A 20,158-nucleotide genomic window follows, 5' to 3' on the forward strand; every position below is an offset into this window, starting at 1 on the left:
TTAGTTCCCTGAAATACACTGGGTTTGAGGGAGTGTCCTGATGACATGACTTCGGACCTTAGTTTCCTGAAATACACTTGGTTGAAGGAAGTGTCCTGATGACATGACCTCGGACCTTAGTTCCCAGAAATACACTGGGTTTAAGGAAGTGTCCTGAAGAAATGACCTCGGACCTTAGTTCCCTGAAATGCACTGGATTTGAGGAAGTGTCCTGATGACATGACTTCGTACCTTAGTTCCCTGAAATACACTGGGTTTGAGGTCACAGTGATGTTGAACACTTGCTGACTGCGGCAAAGAACATTCACTCTCACCAGTTGTCCCTGTGCAACAACATAATCAGGTAATAATAGTAAGACACAATCATGTTACAAATATAACACTTTAACACATCTTAAGAATTCACCACCATGAGTTCAAGTTACAAAGACCTATTTTCAGTGAGAAATGTACAGTGACAGTTAGATCTATTTGATGCCGCCACTGTAATATGACGACAGACAATTACGACGTGACAGGTGACGCCGTGTCCCTCAGACTGGCCAGCTGACTTGTACGTTTTGTACAAGATAGTTGCAGATTCCATGAAGAGAAATGATAATATTTTCTGTATATCGGTAGGGTTTCTTCGAATTTGGAATGTAATTTCTTATAATATTTCAGTTTCAAAGCATCTTTCAAATTCAGCTAGTTATTTGATAATGCTACAAAGAACACTGTAATACATGAAACGATTCGTATTTATTTAGATTATTCATACAAAGCAAAAAGTATGTATTAAAATACTGTTTTCTTGTTCCAATGCTATAGGGATGAAAGATTGACAGCCCTGTTAGTTCTTCATAATGGTGCTTGTTGGCGATACCCCGAAGGTAATCCTGGTATATATCATGTAGACAACGTCATTAATAATAAACACAAGGATTGAAAGATCAATTGTAAAAACTCTCAAATGCATAAATATTTTATAAATTTTCAGAGCTGATTGCTAGGTTGAAGCTACCTCGCTATATACTGCCCCATTACAGGGGTATTTTTATCTTTCATGATACACAAAACTAATAATTCTAATAATATGTGAAGCCTTAATAGAATGTCATATCTGATTACCCCAAAGTAGTAAATTTTCAAGTACAGTCAGACACCGTTGTGTCGAAGGTGATGGGACCTGCGTAAATACTTCGAGTTATCCGTGGTTCGACACAACCAAGACTGCAGTCGGCATACATTTACCGATAGGCATGAAGAATGAATAACACGAAAACATATGTGACAATAAACAAATGAAATAAATGTCGACTTATCAGAGTAAAGCTGTGCGGGAAGTACATGTTTGAGACTGGAAGATAACTTCGAGACATTCTTCGACACATCCGATTCGACACATCAGGTCAAGCAATGGGGAATATAGAAGGAATACGCAGGGGCCAACTTTTACTTTGATACAACTGTGTTTGACATATTACAGGTCAACACAAGGATGTTTGTGTATTAACGAGTTTGTGGAATAGAACTGAGAATACTTCAAGAATGTGGTTGTATTTGACAAAGATGAACAGACAAAGACACTGGTCAGTGTCGGCACGTTCGCGCCACACAGTGTGCTGTAGTTATTTTATAGTGTTAATTTGGAATATGTATGCCAATATTGGGAATATATACATCTAATGTCACATTGATGCCATGCGGCCTTATTACTGTCTTTAAAACAGTGGGATTCCAGCTTAGAGTTGATTCCCAGGAACTTAGCTTGTCAAGAGACGGCTTAGTGGATCAGGTGGTGATTGGTGTCATGATTGTTAATATCAACAATAGGATTGTCTGGTCTGGTTGATTATCAATCTGACATCATTTAGCTGAAATATTACTGAGTGTTGCGTTAAACAACAAACAAATTAAAAATCGGTATTCGGTAAAGGGCTCGCCTCACACAAATACCCCCATGTCATACTGCAATACTAACTTGATGCTGCCGTCGTTTTAATGATCAAGTATACTGACAACAATATCTCTCTCTCTCTCTCTCTCTCTCTCTCTCTCTCTCTCTCTCTCTCTCTCTCTCTCTCTCTCTCTCTCTCTCAGAATTAGATGCTGATTTAGATTGCAAATACTTTGATATCATAACCTGCTGCTGTCCAGGGCTGTATGCCACTCGTTTTCCTGGCTGAGGCGAGTCACATTCACTCACTCACGCACGCACTCACTCACTCACTCAATGTAGGAGCTGAAAAACCAGGGAATGTTTGTATAAGGAAATCAGCTGTGGCAAATTGACTTTGAGAAGTCAGTTGATGACCTCTGCATGTCCAGGCCAGATATAACAGCTGTAGTCTGCCTAGTCTGACAGAACAATAGCCCCAGTAATTTCCCACAGCACACATCAAACACTTAAATAGCTGGCAAACCAGAACAAAGCTGTATAATAAGTCGGGGTGAATAATGCTGCTGTGACTTAAACTGACATTTTGACTTGAACGGTGGTAAGTCCTTAATCCATTGCTACCAAGCTCATGTGCAACTTCTCTGGGAGGGATGAGGTGATGCAGAGACAGGGTGTCCTGACAATAGTGAGTGAGTGAGATGGGTTTAACCCCGTTTTTTAACAGTGTTCCAGTTATATCACTGCGTGTCAGCCTAATGTAGGAGGAAAGCCCGAAATGATGCAGGCCTCAGACGTTTACCACTTCGGTGAAACCCACGAGCACGGGTATGGTGCTGACAAACCTAGAAACATAATCGGGGCGAACCGGGTTTCGAACCCACAATCATAGGTTTCTGGCGTGCCCAAGGGACGCAACTCTGTACAGCGAATCGCTGGACCACCCTTGCCCCCTATTTACGACGAATTTCGCTTCCAACAGCACAGCCTCCGCAGCAAAACCTCCCATGTGACACATCCGTTTTTATTGCCACTTTCATTTCCAACAAGCTGAGTCTTCCTAATATCTGACCCAAATCTAGCTTGGGAATAACATGGCACAAATCAATATCACTTATCATACGTCAAAGAAATATTTTTGATTATTTTTCACTTGAGACAATGTCTTTATGAAGCAATTCACGACCCTGATTAAAAACCAGTACCTCGTGCTCTTCGAAAGGGGCGACTGAATTGGATGGTCAATCATTTTCAGGCAAGTGTGTTGAATTTGTAATATTCATGCGGCCTAAAACAACAACCAAAACTTTAAACAAAAACATCACTCTTGCGACAATAGGACAGGTAGACTGACATTTAGTCCGCAATCTTATTTAAAATATATGTCTACGAAATATAAAATAAAAACCAAATGGAGCCCAGACCAAAGCTTAGTTCCAGGAGCTGAGGTAATCTAGATTTGCCAACTCATTAAAAACTTGAATTGGATTTATTTCTTAATTTATTCTCTCAAGTAGACTTGCACAAGTCTCTAAGGCAATAATTATTAGTTTAAATAATATTTTTTGATTATATAAATAATAAGAACAAGTTGTCCCTACAAGAGACTTGCGTCCTCAGAACTGTCCATTTATCTGGACTTGCCAATTATAAGGATAGAATTACAATTACGTGTATTGTGTTTTGTTTTACACAAGATGGCGGACGTTTCCGAGCGAAAACGTATATAACGAACAACGGATATAACGAACTGATTTCTCTGGTCCCTGGTAGTTGGTTATATCCATGTTCTACTGTACTATACACCAATGGACTCACCATTCGGTACAGCCTTGAAGCAAGGCTATCTCTCAAGGTACACCCTGAAAATACACCGCACCAAATGAATAATATGAGCTGACAGACGGACTAGTTCTTGACTCTGAACGTGTACTTTACTGAGGGTCATTGCCCTACAACGGAAACAAAGGTAGACACTTAGGTGTCATCGCTGTACTTACAATCTCAGCAGTCACAAACAGATGCATATCGTGCAAATCACTAAACACAAGCGAGTGCGTTGACTGCAACATTGACAGTAATTCGCAGTAATCTAGCCTTCTTTCACAGTAGTAAAAAACCAAACAGTCATAGTGAGACGGGATACAGCACGTATTCATGTTAATTACTGAATTCAGTCATCTGTGAAGGAAGTTTCTCTTTGTGAGTAAATTGATAATGTTGAATCATTAAAGGCTGAGTTGGTGAATAGACGATACACATGCGAACTTATTGTCACAGCCGCATAACTCATCGCGCATGTACACACACGCACTCGATTAAGTAACTGTTTATCATATACATGATACTAAACTTGCTTATAATCAACATGTTTCATTGATCGCAAAAGTACATTTCTTTTTAATCCAAAAATTATTCTTGAAGATAAAAAATAACATGTCAAATATACGGTATCCTTGACGTGAACTAAAAATTGCATGACAATTATGAAAAGGTTTCCATGGTAACACGCTATTAAATGGCCTTCCATTTCAGCGCTTCCAATGTTTCATTTCTGAACTGTCAGCTGTTATATACCGTAGAAATTGTTGTTACAATCGGTTTAAAATACTGCCAATATCAGAAATAAAAATATATAGAAAAGGAAATATACTCAGATATTACTCCACAGGAAAGACAAACGTAGGACCTCGAATATGCGCCCGCCTCTAATACACTCCATAGTATGAAAGAACTATCGCGTCCTCATAATACCAACGCCCTACGTATGTTTAAGAGTTACATTAAGCTTCGCAATGGAAAAGCTAGATCCATAGACTAACACACTAATCAATGAAATCTCTATTACACAACACATTTTCTTGCTCAAAATTATATATACCTCTCAAAAGAAGTTAAGGATCACCTGATTCTTTCATATTACAATAGTTAATCTCTCATGCCATGACAGATTAACTTTACCATTATGAAAGAATCGGGTGATCCTTAACTTCTTTTGAGTAGTATATATCCTGAGGCTGATGTGAAATAGACCTGGCTGGACTTACTTTTATATAAAGTACATTGGTTTTGTTTTAATAAAATACACATATTCCACAGTCATGGTGGGACTACTGGAATCTGTGCCAAGACTGCTCACACAGAGCACATATGCTGCACAGCAAGTTAATAGTGGGTAGTCAGTGACAGTCTTTGATTCCCTTCGTTCTGGCAACCATTAAATTAATCCCTGCCAATGCTAGACGTGTCTGGCACCAGGGGGGTATGGGTGGCATAAGTGAGCACTGTATAATAGCTCGATAACTAACAATTACGTGAAATGCATGAGGGTATTACACTTGCTCGGTACTGTTTACGGTCTGGATATATAGTCCACTACAAAGGTTCGTCCTGTAACTCATACCCGCATGTTTCATCTGGGGGTCGGCTCAGTGGAGAAGAATTTAATATCAGCTATTATATTTAGGCTCAAGGAAATGTCATGTTTGCTCACCAGGACCATTTTACGGTAATAATTTGTTGTGCACTGGTGAAGGATTATTCATAGACGTTTTGTCTAACATGCTGTATACGTGATCGAGGCTTGGGGTAGCCAAGTGGTTCTCTCGTTACGACGAGGGCCCGGTTTCGATTCTTCGAGTGGATACAATGTGTGCTGCCAATTTCTGGTGTCCCCAGTTGTCCCCATACTATGAATTGTCTATAAAACACTATAATATTACTCATAAGAACAAAACGATAGATTGTAAAAACTTTCCGATATTTTCACGTGTGCATTGTAGAGATAATCGATGTGCTAATTGGTACGTTGACGTGATATGACGTCACATTGTTACATTGTTGAGAACAAAACAGTTAGTTTGTTTGTTTGTTGTTTAACGCCGCACTCATCAATATTCCATCTTTATGACGGCGGTCTGTAAATAATAGTCTGGACCACACAACCCAGTGATTGATATTATGAGCATCGATCCACGCAATTGAGACACGATGACATGCATCGCTCAAGTCAGCGAGCCTGACCACCCGATCCCGTTAGTCGCTTACTACGACAAGCATACGGTAGTCGCCTTTTACGGCAAGCATGGGTTCTTCACGGGTCCAATAAGTTGTCATCCTAGATCAAGACGTCACACATTAACAACAACGGGTTTCGCTGTAGGGTTTACATGTCAAACGTGTATCTGCATATTCTCTCCTAAAATGGCAATGTGTATTATTAAATATATTGAATATCCTACGAGCTAGTAAGTGGAATGGGTTATCTGCCTCGAGGGACACCTCGTACCAGTCAATCTGGAACGACATCACTTACAACCGAATGTGATGTCAGGAACTATAGATGACGTTATCTTGAATTATTTGCGAGAAATGCTTTAGACCGCTTCGCAGTGGAACAATCTGACATGAACTCGCCAATCAATATGAAGATGGAATTAGCCTATTATGCTCAGTGAGAATTCCTGAAAATAACTGCACATGTATCTTTACCCCATTAATAGAATAAGCGAGTTGAAACTCGGATATACGAATTATTTATCCTCCAGCAAAGGCCCGAGTCTGACGCCATTCACGTGGGACAGGTAATCTGTAATTCCTCGATGGCTAATCGTTGGATAATCTCTAGTCTGTCATACAGACCCTGAAACAAATACACGTATTTCCAATACAGCCCATGCAAGTCTATAATGTTTGGCAAGTCTAGATTACTGCAGTATGAAAATGAAGAGAGTCTCTGGGCTCTTTTTTATTATATTTTTGGAGATAATTTAACAACTGTTTTTTACTTCTGTAAGATATGTTCATTTTACAGACTAGATGTCAGTCTAGATAATCTCACCCATCCTCTGCGTCACCCTTTTCGAGAATAATATATTTTTACATCATGAACTTAAAAACAAAAATAATTGTGACCATTTAATTAAATCGCTCACTTATATCATGGCGCACCCAGAGAGTGTGTGCTGGTTCGCGTGTTTAATTCAGACACCTTACGATGTTAACTGCGCCCTCTTTGGTATTATGTGCATCCCACTTTTTGCAAAATCATGGTTCGCCTCTGATAAATGTTAACAATTTTGATTATAGGGATTATATGGCCTTATGGGTGAGGCTCCACTGTCTAGCAAATCTGAACAAACCACTAACCACGACAGAGCCCTGCTTGGTGCGTTTCAATGCGTACTGGATATAAAAGAATATCAAACAAGACAATGGCCAGACATTTCCCAATAACGCATAAAGAAAACGTAAATTGCGTGCCAGAACGTGAATCTGAAATAACTAAGTATGATAATGTCTGTTTTCCCCATTGTCAAATGTCAAATTTTAGGAAACTGAAGCTTTGAAATATGTTCATATGATTGACACTATTCATTTTTATTTATGTTTCTGACATGTTAAGGCGAATCACAATACAGAAATCTGTCCGAAATGACTAAAATGGCAGATTTATGGACAACTTCACCACGTCCTTGACCCAAGATATGTCTCACCGTATGGTTTATCATCTACATCTGGGACAATCGGCTTGGACTGAAGACCTTTTTAACTATATGTTTCTTTTTTGCTCATTGGGATGTATTGACAAGAACATAATCTGCCGGAGGGGCACGGGTGGCCCAGTCGTCTAAGGCGCCGCGATTCGCTGTGCAGAGTTGCGTCCCTTGGGCACGCCAGAAACCTATGATTGTGGGTTCGAATCCCGGTTCGCCCCGATTATGTTTCTAGGTTTGTAGCACCATACCCGTGCTCGTGGGTTTCACCGAAGTGGTAAACGTCTGAGACCTGCATCACTTCGGGCTTTCCTCCCACATTAAGCTGACACGCCGTGATATAACTGGAATACTGTTAAAAGCGGCGTTAAACCCAACTCACTCACTCACTCACTCATAATCTGCCGGGCAAAAGAAAGCATACACCAATGTGTGATGGTGGTTGAGTATTTGTTGCGACACACAATTTAGAATCAATATATTTTTTCTTATGCAAATGATTAGAAGAACCTAAATCAGTCCATTGATGACTTAGACACACGCACACGCACACGCACACGCACGCGCGCTCTGAGAGGCGGGCCTGTTCTAAAACCCCGTAAACTCGAAGTACCACGGGAACCATTCGGTGTGCATGTCGAGTTGTCCGTAGTTCGAGCCAACAGAGTGTCGATGTTATACCAAAGTGCAAAGTGCCGATAAGGACTATATCCTGTTGACGATACATCGAGACAATGTTCAAATTAACGACGTCTCAGTATATGCATGCTTTTTGGTATTTTATGGTTGTTTGTTGTTTTAACACTGTACACAGCAATATTACAGCTATATGACGGCGGTCTGTAAGTAATCGAGTAAACCTAAAAATAGCCCTAGAGAGCTTTTAAAGAAAGCTTTCATTTGGTAATATGACATGGTGATATTAATTGTATTAGACGCCGGGTCTCTAACCCTGCGATGTGTTGGTAATTGAATATGACCCTATTACCCTTTGTGCGACTGTAAAATTTGACATTCGGTAAGGTAATCAGTTGTGCCAGCATTAAACAGAATAGACGCGGGGCCTCTAGTTGACGCCGTGTCATCGGCTTGTGCGAAATTAATAAACGCCCGGGCGTCTAATATAGGAATTACGGTTATCATCATGGGTTAAACAAGAGGCTTTTCTATTTACGAATGGTGGTTTTGATGCATGAAAGTTGTCAGTTGATGACAGTACTAGATACTACCAGCGACTGTATATCACAGTACAGCGACCACATATAACGTCCTGTGTACCAAATAGTGACCCGTGAAGATCCGGGGTTGAACAGTTCTTCTGCAACCCATGCTTACAGTAAAAGGCGACTATGCTTGTCGTAAGAGGCGACTAACGGGATCGGGTGGCCAGGCTCGCTGACTTAATTGATGCAGGTTATCGTATCTCAATTGGGTGGATCGATACCTATGACATCAATCACAGGATAGTGTGGTCCAGACTCGATTATTTATAGACCGCCGTGGTAAAGCTGGAATATTGCTGAGTGCGGCGTTAAACAACAAACAAACAAACAAACCAAATAGCGAGACTAGGCATATGTCAATCAGAACGAATCAGCATCATAACAGTGCAACACAATATCAGGTATTTGAAGTCACACAGAAACGTTTCTTATGTATATGTCGTCTGCACTTCCGGTCCCTTCAGACAAACCACAAGGCGCTGAAAAGTCACATTCAGTTGTCTTCATCGTCATTATTTCTGAGAAAGATGCATTCTTCCTCTAAATTATTCTTCAGCCAGGCTGTACAGACAATGACGTGCATAGACTTCGGGGCCGAATTGTAATTAGTAAACAGGGCGTTAACCCAAAATATTCTCATAGTCAAAATACAGTTTCCTTGTTCAAATGTCAAGAAGGCCTGCCAGTGACTGATATTGTGGAATGTTAGCTGTTTGTTAATAGGCTCCCCTGCTAACTACCGTCCAATTCATCAATTCAATATACCATCATTATTAGTGTATTGCAAACCCACACTGTTTTTCTCCCATATAATCTGAACAGGTTATTTCTCTAATAACTTCATGATTGATTGGACCGCCTCCGTGGCCTAGTGGTAGAGAGTTCGCCCGGAGAGCGGAAGGTCCGGGGTTAGATCCCCGGGCGTCATACCAAAAGACGTTAGAAGATGGTACTTGTTGTTACCCTGTCTGGCGCTCGGCATGAAGGGGCTAAAACAAGGACTGGTCGGCTCGGAGTCAGTATACTGTGTCTGAGTGGGGTATTCATGTTAAACTGCGGCATGGTATCTCACTATATGCTAGCACTATAAAACGGCATCAGTCCGGACTAGTACAAGCACACACACACACACACACACGCACGCACGCACACGCACGCACACACACTCACACACACACACGCACGCGCGCGCGCGCGCGCACACACACACACACACACACACACACACACACACACACACACACACGAGCATGCACGTCGCTATATAAGTGCAATAACCTTGGACGCGACGTTAAACCCCATTTCACCTAACCTCATGATTGATTGGATTACAATATTGTTGAGACCTTTTGCTTATACATCACAATTTAGAAAAAAAAATCGACAAATTAAACTCATGGGTATTAAATGAAGATAGGGCTGCAGTGTTACAACCAATAGTTCACTGACTGTGTCACACAACCAAGATTCACTACTCCATGTTCAATTCACATCGCCACGCATCGCAAGGGGTTTCTTGATGGCATTGGGTTCCCGACCAGACAAATCGTGATGCTAGCAGCATCTCGGTAAAGTCAGTACGAGGTATACGTCCCCAGTTCCAAGCTGACTGGGGGCGGTCGGGTAGCCTAGTGGTTAAAGCGTTCGCTCGTCACACCGAAGACCCGGGTTCGAATCCCGACATGGGTACAATGTGTGAAGCCCATTTCTGGTGTCCCCCGCCGTGATATTGCTGGAATATTGCTAAAAGCGGCGTAAAACCAAACTCACTCACTCACTCACTCCAAGCTGAGTGACAGGGCAAGAGAAGACTCTACACCTTTCCCCCACATATATGACGATGAACTTACAGTACCGAGACAGAATGCTGACAATCTACCAGAATTGGCTCGTGCATTTCATTAATTTAACGCACATTTAAACATTTTAATTGTTTTCAAATTTGAAATAAGGTTACTAACTCAAGGTTTTATATATTTTCATCCTAATTGTAATGCTTCACCTTAAAAACATAGGTGTAGACACCAAAAAAGTAATGTTCCTGTCTCTATTTTTAGCCACGATGAGATGTTTGAAATTTGCATGGCGGCAATTTTTACAAAAATGTGCGAATATACACAATGTTGCAGTGTCTTCAAAGTTTGCTATTTAGAACTTCTATAATGTATCTTGTATGGATAATGCGTCTGTGTAAACGAGTTTCGGGTACCTGCACGATACCACCCTCGATTATCCAGTCGGTTATATTTGTCATAAAATAAGTGAGATATAGAACACTGTGTTTATGTAACACTATGGAAAGTGTGAGTAACAGACACAACCATGCAGGTGTTCGTGAGCACAGGTTGCGGTGTAATCTTCTTTCCTCTCATAAAGTTGCATAATTTATTTTTTTAATGGACGTTATTATAAATATGGTAAAGCTTTTATAATGTCATAAAATGCCTCAATAGTTTTATTCACGGAGCGCATCACAGAACGTGGGTATTTTCCTTAATGACTGTTTTCTCAGAAACAACTTGACTGTATTTGCCTTCCTCTGTTGTATCCGTATAGCGATACGCTAATCTCTTCCTCTTTATTGTCATACTCCGAAACTTGGGTCCTGTATATAATCCAATCAAATACGGCGTTATGTATTCGAATCTTTCCTGTACGTATTATCCAACCAAATACGGCGTTATGTAACCGAATCTTTCCTGTAAGTATAATCTAATCAAATACGGCGTTATGTATCCGAATCTGAACCTATCGATGACTAAACAGGTATGAAAAACATACATTGCTGTTATGTGTGTATAGGTAGTTAAACATAAAATATGGAAACAGGAAGAATCAGAACTCATAAATAATGTGGGTGTTAGGGGTGGATTAGCTAGCATTTTGTCTAACTGATAGGCTGTTTGTATTTCCCGTTGTATGTTATCCAAGTGGATATGTATAAATGCAGTATTAAAACACGTCTGTATAAATACTATTTTCAGTCACAGTTTTGATAAGGGTTAGTACACGTCCTTATTTCATCTGGCATCATCAGTGGCAAGTCGACCGAGACAAGCCGAATGCCGTTTACGGAAAGGGGCGAATGGTGACGAAAGGAACAATGGCTGAGCTTACTCTCAGTGGTTGATATTTAGTCCTGTATTTAAGTAGGAATGGCACTGACTCATGCAGCATTGGATTGTATGTTGTTTGTTTGTTTGTTGTGTAAGGCCACACTTGGCAAAAGTCCAGCTACCCTGCTGGGCAAAAGAAGGTATACATCTATGTTGATGGTGGCTGCAAAAAAACAAGCAAGAGTGAGTGAGTGAGTTGGGTTTAACGCCGCTTTTAACAGTATTCCAGTCATATCACGGCGTGTCATCTTGATGTGGGAGGAAAGCCCGAAGTGATGCAGGTCTCAGACGTTTACCACTTCGGTGAAACCCACGAGCATGGGTATGGTGCTGACAAACCTAGAAACATAATCGGAGCAAAAAACAAGCAAGAAATAGTTATTTGATGGGGATGTAATTGATACGGGTATCCAAGGCGACATTACATGAAACATACCATTGAGTATCTCACACCAGGTGGCGTTCACATGACGTCTCAAGGATCATTGGGTCGCAATTTCACAGTACACACTTACAGAGTGAAGTGTTATTTTTCAGTGTATACTTTCTTTTTCCCGGCAGTTTATATGACGGCGGCCTGTAAATAATCTAGTATGGACCTTAAAATCCAGTGATTGACATCATGAGCATCGATCTACACAGTTGGGATACGATGACATCCATCATCCAAGTCAGCGAGTCTGACTACCCGACATGGGTTGCTGAAGACCAATTCTAACCCGGATCTTCACGGGAGACGCAATATAAAGACGAAGACAGCTATAGGAGAAAGGCTGATTCAAAGAGAGTCTATTGATAATTTAGCACTGTTAAATATAAGAATTGATGTGAGGTTAAAGGTTATGAAACTTCTGCCTATTATCATAACTTAATATCTTACATCAATTGAGGGCAGAGTGGAAATACCAACTGAAAATGATATTCATCTTCAACAACTTTCCTCGTTATTTCCTTACAGTAAACGTGCACTCATCTTAACCAGAGGGCGATGGGGTAGCCTAGTGGTTAAAGCGTTCATTCGCCGCCCCGTAGGCCCGGGTTCGATTCCCTACATGGGTACAGTGTGTGAAGCCCATTTCTGATATTGCTGAAATATTGCCGAAAAGCGGCGTAGAACAACATTCATTCACTCTCTAATCTTAACCTGTATTTACTTACTTGTTTCGCTGTCTTTTTAAATCTAAAATATCGTTTCCCATATTGTCACTACCACATAATATAAATAAAAAAAGGTTATATCAATTGTATAATCAAATTTATTCATTATATACTCACACTTTTTCCAGTATCGCATACATTATCATATGCTACTCAAAAGAGGTTAAGGTCAACCGATTCTTTCATATACTATAATTAATCTGTCACGGGAGATTAATCATAGTGATAAAAAAGAATCGTGTGGTCCTTAACTTCCTTTTGACTAGTATATAAACATGATTTGTCTACATGTTTTTGCTTCCGTGTATGCTGGCATTGTCCTTGCAATGTACTTGTGTTTCCTGCTGAATATTTGAAAGCAAAGCGAGCGGCCTCATTATCTCCTAACAGCCGGATTGCATCCTGAAGTGGGGGTAAAATCACCACGCACGTGGCCATTAATTAGATAAAGATTAAACTGGTAATTGGTGAGAAATAAAACATCACACTCTCTGAATCGATTCCATGACTCCTTTCATTCACCAGAACATACCAGGTTATGTTATAAACGTGTGAGCATGGTAATGGCCGACTAAGTTAAACCACAACTTCTTACCAGGTATATCGGCCCAGTCGGTATCCGATACTGAGCAGAAACCCAGATGTGAATTGTGGCCGATAATATAAGCTCACTTGTATTATGCGGGGATATCGTCAATATGACTGAGTGAATGTGGTTTAACGCCGCTTTGAACAGTATTTCAGCATATTATGTCAACACCAAACCATTGTTATGCAATCACGCTATTGTTGGTTCTGAGCCAGGAATTCTGAACGTGCATGTCGTGCAAATGAAATAGGCCCGTTGACTTTACTTCTGTAGTCAACAGATTGGAGTGAGTTCTCCAATGGTATGTCAATTTGAGTTATCCAATGGTATGTCAGCTTGTGGTGTCCAATGGTATGTCAGCTTGAGTTGTCCAGTGGTATGTCAGCTAGAGGTGTCCAATGGTATGTCAGCTAGAGGTGTCCAATGGTATCTCAAGTTGAGTTATCCAATGGTATGTCAAGTTGAGGTGTCCAATAGTATGTCAGCTTGAGTTATCCAGTGGTATGTCAGCTTGAGGTGTCCAATGGTATGTCAAGTTGAGTTATCCAATGGTATGTCAGCTTGAGGTGTCCAATAGTATGTCAGCTTGAGTTATCCAGTGGTATGTCAGCTTGAGGTGTCCAATGGTAAGTCAAGTTGAGTTATCCAATGGTATGTCAGCTTGAGGTGTCCAATGGTATGTCAGCTTGAGTTATCCAGTGGTATGTCAGCTTGAGGTGTCCAATGGTATGTCAAGTTGAGTTATTCAATGGTATGTCAGCTTGAGGTGTCCAATGGTATGTCAGCTAGAGGTGTCCAATGGTATTGTCAAGTTGAGGTATCCAATGGTATGTCAGCTTGAGGTGTCCAATAGTATGTCAGCTTGAGTTATCCAGTGGTATGTCAGCTTGAGGTGTCCAATGGTAAGTCAAGTTGAGTTATCCAATGGTATGTCAGCTTGAGGTGTCCAATGGTATGTCAGCTTGAGTTATCCAGTGGTATGTCAACTTGAGGTGTCCAATGGTATGTCATCTAGAGGTGTCCAATGGTATGTCAAGTTGAGTTATCCAATGGTATGTCAGCTTGAGGTGTCCAATGGTATGTCAGCTTGAGTTATCCAGTGGTATGTCAGCTTGAGGTGTCCAATGGTATGTCAGCTAGAGGTGTCCAATGGTATGTCAAGTTGAGTTATCCAATGGTATGTCAGCTTGAGGTGTCCAATAGTATGTCAGCTTGAGTTATCCAGTGGTATGTCAGCTTGAGGTGTCCAATGGTATGTCAAGTTGAGTTATCCAATGGTATGTCAGCTTGAGGTGTCCAATGGTATGTCAGCTAGAGGTGTCCAATGGTATGTCAAGTTGAGGTATCCAATGGTATGTCAGCTTGAGGTGTCCAATAGTATGTCAGCTTGAGTTATCCAGTGGTATGTCAGCTTGAGGTGTCCAATGGTATGTCAAGTTGAGTTATCCAATGGTATGTCAGCTTGAGGTGTCCAATGGTATGTCAGCTTGAGTTATCCAGTGGTATGTCAGCTTGTGGTGTCCAATGGTATGTCAGCTTGAGTTATCCAGTGGTATGTCAGCTTGAGGTGTCCAATGGTATGTCAGCTAGAGGTGTCCAATAGTATGTCAGCTTGAGGTGTCCAATGGTATGTCAGCTTGAGTTATCCAATTGTATGTCAGCTTGAGTTATCCAATTGTATGTCAGCTTGAGGTGTCCAATGGTATGTCAGCTTGAGTTATCCAGTGGTATGTCAGCTAGAGGTGTCCAATAGTATGTCAGCTTGAGTTATCCAATGGTATGTCAGCTTGATGTGGGCGGCCAGTCTGAGGTAGGTCAGGTCTCAGATGGTTTCCACTTTGATTAAACCAGCGAGCAGTTGTATGTTGCCAACAAACCTTGAAATATAACCAGTGCAAACTTGGGATTCGAACCTACGACAATTGGTTCCTGGCACGTTCAAGGGAATCAACTCTGCACGGCAAACTGCGGCGCCCTACACGGCAAAATTCTGTTTGGTTGAGCTTACAGAAATCAGCTGCTGAGCATGGTCTTTATAATTGTCACCAAATTGGTGTTTCTGCTCCGCCTGTCACGTCACTGTTGTTTCTACTCAAGCCTGTCATGTCACTGTGGCTTCTACTCAAGCCTGTCTCGTCACTGTGGGTTCGACTCAAGCCTGTCACGTCACTGTGTCTTCTACTCAAGCCTGTCACGTTACAGTGGCTTCTACTCAAGCCTTTCACGTCACTGTGGCTTCTACTCAAGCCTGTCACGTCACTGTGGCTTCTACTCAAGCCTGTCACGTCACTGTGGCTTCTACTCTAGCCTCAAGTCTCTGCGGCTTCTACTCAAGCCTGTCTCGTCACTGTGGCTTCTACTCCAGCCTCACGTCACTGTGGCTTCTACTCAAGCCTGTCACGTCACTGTGGCTTCTACTCCAGCCTCAAGTCACTGTGGCTTCTACTCAAGCCTGTCTCGTCACTGTGGTTTCTACTCCAGCCTCAAGTCTCTGCGGCTTCTACTCAAGCCTGTCTCGTCACTGTGGCTTCTACTCCAGCCTCACGTTACTGTGGCTTCTACTCAAGCCTGTCACGACACTGCGGCTTCTACTCAAGCCTGTCTCGTCACTGTGGCTTCAACTCCAGCCTCACGTTACTGTGGCTTCTACTCAAGCCTGTCTCGTCACTGTGGTTTCTACTCCAGCCTCACGTCACTGCGGCTTCTACTCAAGCCTGTCACGTCACCGTGGCTTCTACTCAAGCCTGTCTCGTCACTGTGGCTTCTACTCCAGCGTCACGTCACTGCGGCTTCTACTCAAGCCTGTCACGTCACTGTGGTTTCTACTCAAGCCTGTCTCGTCACTGTGGCTTCTACTCCAGCCTGTCACGTCACTGTGGCTTCTACTCCAGCCTGTCACGTCACTGTGGTTTCTACTCCAGCCTGTCTCGTCACTGTGGTTTCTACTCAAGCCTGTCTCGTCACTGTGGCTTCTACCCCAGCCTCACGTCACTGCGGCTTCTACTCAAGCTTGTCTCGTCAGTGTGGTTTCTACTCAAGCCTGTCACGTCACTGCGGCTCTACTCACGCCTGTCTCGTCACTGCGGCTTCTACTCAAGCTTGTCTCGTCACTGCGGCTTCTACTCAAGCCTGTCTCGTCACTGTGGCTTCTACTCACGCCTGTCACGTCACTGCGGCTTCTACTCAAGCTTGTCTCGTCACTGTGGCTCTACTTACGCCTGTCTCGTCACTGCGGCTTCTACTCAAGCCTGGATTGAGCTCGGGACTCAATGAAATTGTAAATATGAAAATTAATCAAAATAATACAAGTAATACCTAAAGACTTTCTGTCTGAAGGTCATTCTAATTTTACACCCATAGACACTGATGGTACTGATGTGGCTTTGGATACCCGGTTTCTCCATCCCTAAGGAGTTTCGATTCCCTGATTATCTTTCAGTGTTTCAGCTAAACTTCCGTCCATTTTGCAAGCCATAGAATGGGTAGATAAACATGACCATGAAGCTATTATCTTTACGGATTCCATGGCAGCAATTACAGCTGGAGAAGTAAATTAAAGCAAATGGATCCAGAGATGACATTGTTTATGGGATATTAAAGTAGGATACATTTCTAAAAAAGTACATTGCATGCGATATTGTTTTGGTTCCAGCACATGTTGGAACACATGGGGATGAGATCGCAGATCATTTGGCCAAATCTGGATCACAAAATCCTGAAGTTGATGAATTTTCGACCAAGCCCTTAAGATTCCTAAACTGTTTTATCGAAAACTATTTTAAAAAGCTGGCAACAATTTAGGGATGTTGGCACTACCGGACCACTTATTTTAGTTCGTTATAACCGTAGTTCGTATAAACATATGTACAGCATATATACAGCAAATGTCCAGGAACCATAAATAAGTTCGTTATAAGCGTGATCGTTATGAAAGTAGTTCAGTGCATCTACAAACTTAGACCATCTGTAAAATCAGGTCATGAAATTCGCCGTCGCAAAAGACGTGATGAGGTCATTCTGACACGACTCCGACTTGGACACTGCGGGCTAAATGCCTACAGGAGTATCATTGATAAGGCCGTCTCTTCTAAACGTGGCCATTGCAGTTAGGAGACGCCTTGGCACACTATCTATGCTTTGGGAATAATAACATAAGACAAAATCTCAGAAGTGCTGTGCTTGAAGTTCATGATACATTCTCTTTAGCCAACCTCATGTATGGCTCCATGCTGAGGCGGTTTTGGATTTTGTCTCTTCATCTGGAAAATACGATGTAATTTAGATAGACTCTCAAATGGCTTAAACAGATTTAGTTCTATGATTTGTAATCATTTTAACATTTTAACTATCACGTTAATCTAGTGCTTTTATACTGAACGAGCATTTCATGTTTCAGAAATGAAAGTGTCTCCTTAAGGTTTTAATCCATACCATAAAGCAAAGATTATTCTGTCTTTTATTTTATTTTTCCCAACATTAATTTTATTCGCAATGTATGCGTGTATCGATAGGGCTCAGTCACACATTCAGGATTTCTACTGCAGTCCTTGACAGGACCATTCCCGATTACAATTTGTCAAAAGTCTGGTCAAGATCCTGTGATTCGTGGCGGGAAATTAACAAACAATCAGATATTGTTCAGGAAGCGCCCCGGTTCAGTCGTTTCTAGCCGAATTCGTCCAGATTCTCTGATCCGATTTGTATCTTCCGCATGGTAAACAACGACCGAATCTGTCCCGACAGTGTCCCGATTCTTCCGAATGCGATTCGACAGAGATCAGACCCTGACCGGACAGTGAACCGACAAAGACGGTTCGCATTCGGCAAGATCTGGAGGCAATCTGGACTCAATCGACAAGCAACGGCAATGAACAATTCATGTCCGTTCATCACGATAGTGTCCCGATCTACGGGACACCGTCCAGACAACACAGGACATTGTTACGATTTTGATCCGATACAGCAGAATCTGTCACGACATAGTCACGATTGTAATCCGACAAGACAAAATCGGCTGAGTTTCACGAATCTTACGAGACGCACCACACTGTCGGGAGTGCTTGGCCGACCTCTCTGGGCCTTTCCCGATCCGTAGGACTCTATTACGTACGTATACGACTGCGTTCAGACATTGATAAGACATTCCAGATCATTGAGGATAGTAATCCGACTTTTTCACTTCGTGTGGTAGCGCTGTCTGATCTCAAACGGGAGCCATAATCGGCACTGTGTGAACCTGGCTTTATGCTGACGTCTCCTACATGTTATCTAAACTACCTCGTGTAGCTTTTTGCAATACAATACTTTGTGAATCTTATTAAGTTAAGTCATTGTGTTGGGCGCAGATAGGCCCATCTTGCCCACGTCGGCACTGTAACTGTAACACCACCACCACTGCGACGCCTTAAGGCGACCGGGTTATCATAATTTAGAACCCATAATCAAAGGGAAAACAGAGGACATGCAAATATCAACTACGGAAGTTTCGAGAAAATAAATTGGCATGAATTCCAAACCAGTGTTAAAAGAAAGAGTACGCTCCAAATAAATTATATGTTATTCCGCAAAACGCATAAACAGTCGTGATGCTGGTGTACATGCACACTCGTGCAAAAATGGCAAACAATGACAATTTCAAAATTGAACAGTCGGACAACGAGCATCAGGTTTTCTTGAATCTTGGATTTAGGTGAGCTACAATAAGGATTGGGTGTCTATGAAGTACTGGGCCCACTTGCACAAAGCGATCTTAGCGCTAAGACTATTGTAAGCCTATGTTAAAGTATGGGAGTTACGATCATCTTAGCGCTAAGATCGCTTTGTGCAAGAGGGCCCTGGAATCCTTATTTAGAGTTCAGTTTCAATGAGATAAAAGAAAACGTCGTTTGAGGTAAGTGATTGAGCAAGAGATTTTGAGAATATTTTGATTGTAACCAATCTGAGATGTAGAAGTGCGCTGTAAATCCTAGATTTTTCTCGCCTCCAGTATAGTGACACATAGACACGCGGATGTTGAACGAGTGAGTGAGTGAGTTGTGTTTAACGCCGCTTTTAACAGTATTTCGAAGTGATGCCGATCTTTGACGGTTACCACTTCGGTGAAACCCGCGATCACAGGTATGGTGCTGACAAAGGATGTTGCACGAGGAGCACGAGCACATTAGTGAGTGAGTATTGTTTTATGCTGCTTTTAGCAACATTCCAGCAATATCAAGACGGGGGACACCAGAAATGAGCTTCACACATGTGTATCCATGTGGGGAATCGAACCCGGACCTTGGGCGCGACAAGTGAACGCTCTAACCACCGCCCTCGGGTGCCTTAGTCAATCACCTATCGAATATTACTTGTCTATATTGACGGGCCTACTATGAACAAACAGCCTAATCAAGAAAACAGTGTTGTTGGTTTTTTTTGGTGGTTTTTTTATCAGTTCCAAATCAATCACATGTACCTTTAATATATAGAATAACAAAATTAATATAACACAAGAATGACCGATTGTTGAATAATAAAATATATAATCTAAGCCGTTGTCAGTAATATCACGCAACTATATTACTATGATGTAAGGAATATAATCGGGAGCATTGAACCATACCACCGGCGTATGATGGCAGACAGTCACCCAGGCCATGACTGTAATCATCAGATCGCCTTTAAGTCGGTTCTAGGAGTAAGATAATGGTAATAATGGT

The sequence above is a fragment of the Haliotis rufescens genome, unplaced genomic scaffold, assembly GCF_023055435.1.
Source record: "Haliotis rufescens isolate VD_foot unplaced genomic scaffold, xgHalRufe1.0.p SCAF_2, whole genome shotgun sequence".
Classification (NCBI taxonomy): domain Eukaryota; kingdom Metazoa; phylum Mollusca; class Gastropoda; order Lepetellida; family Haliotidae; genus Haliotis; species Haliotis rufescens.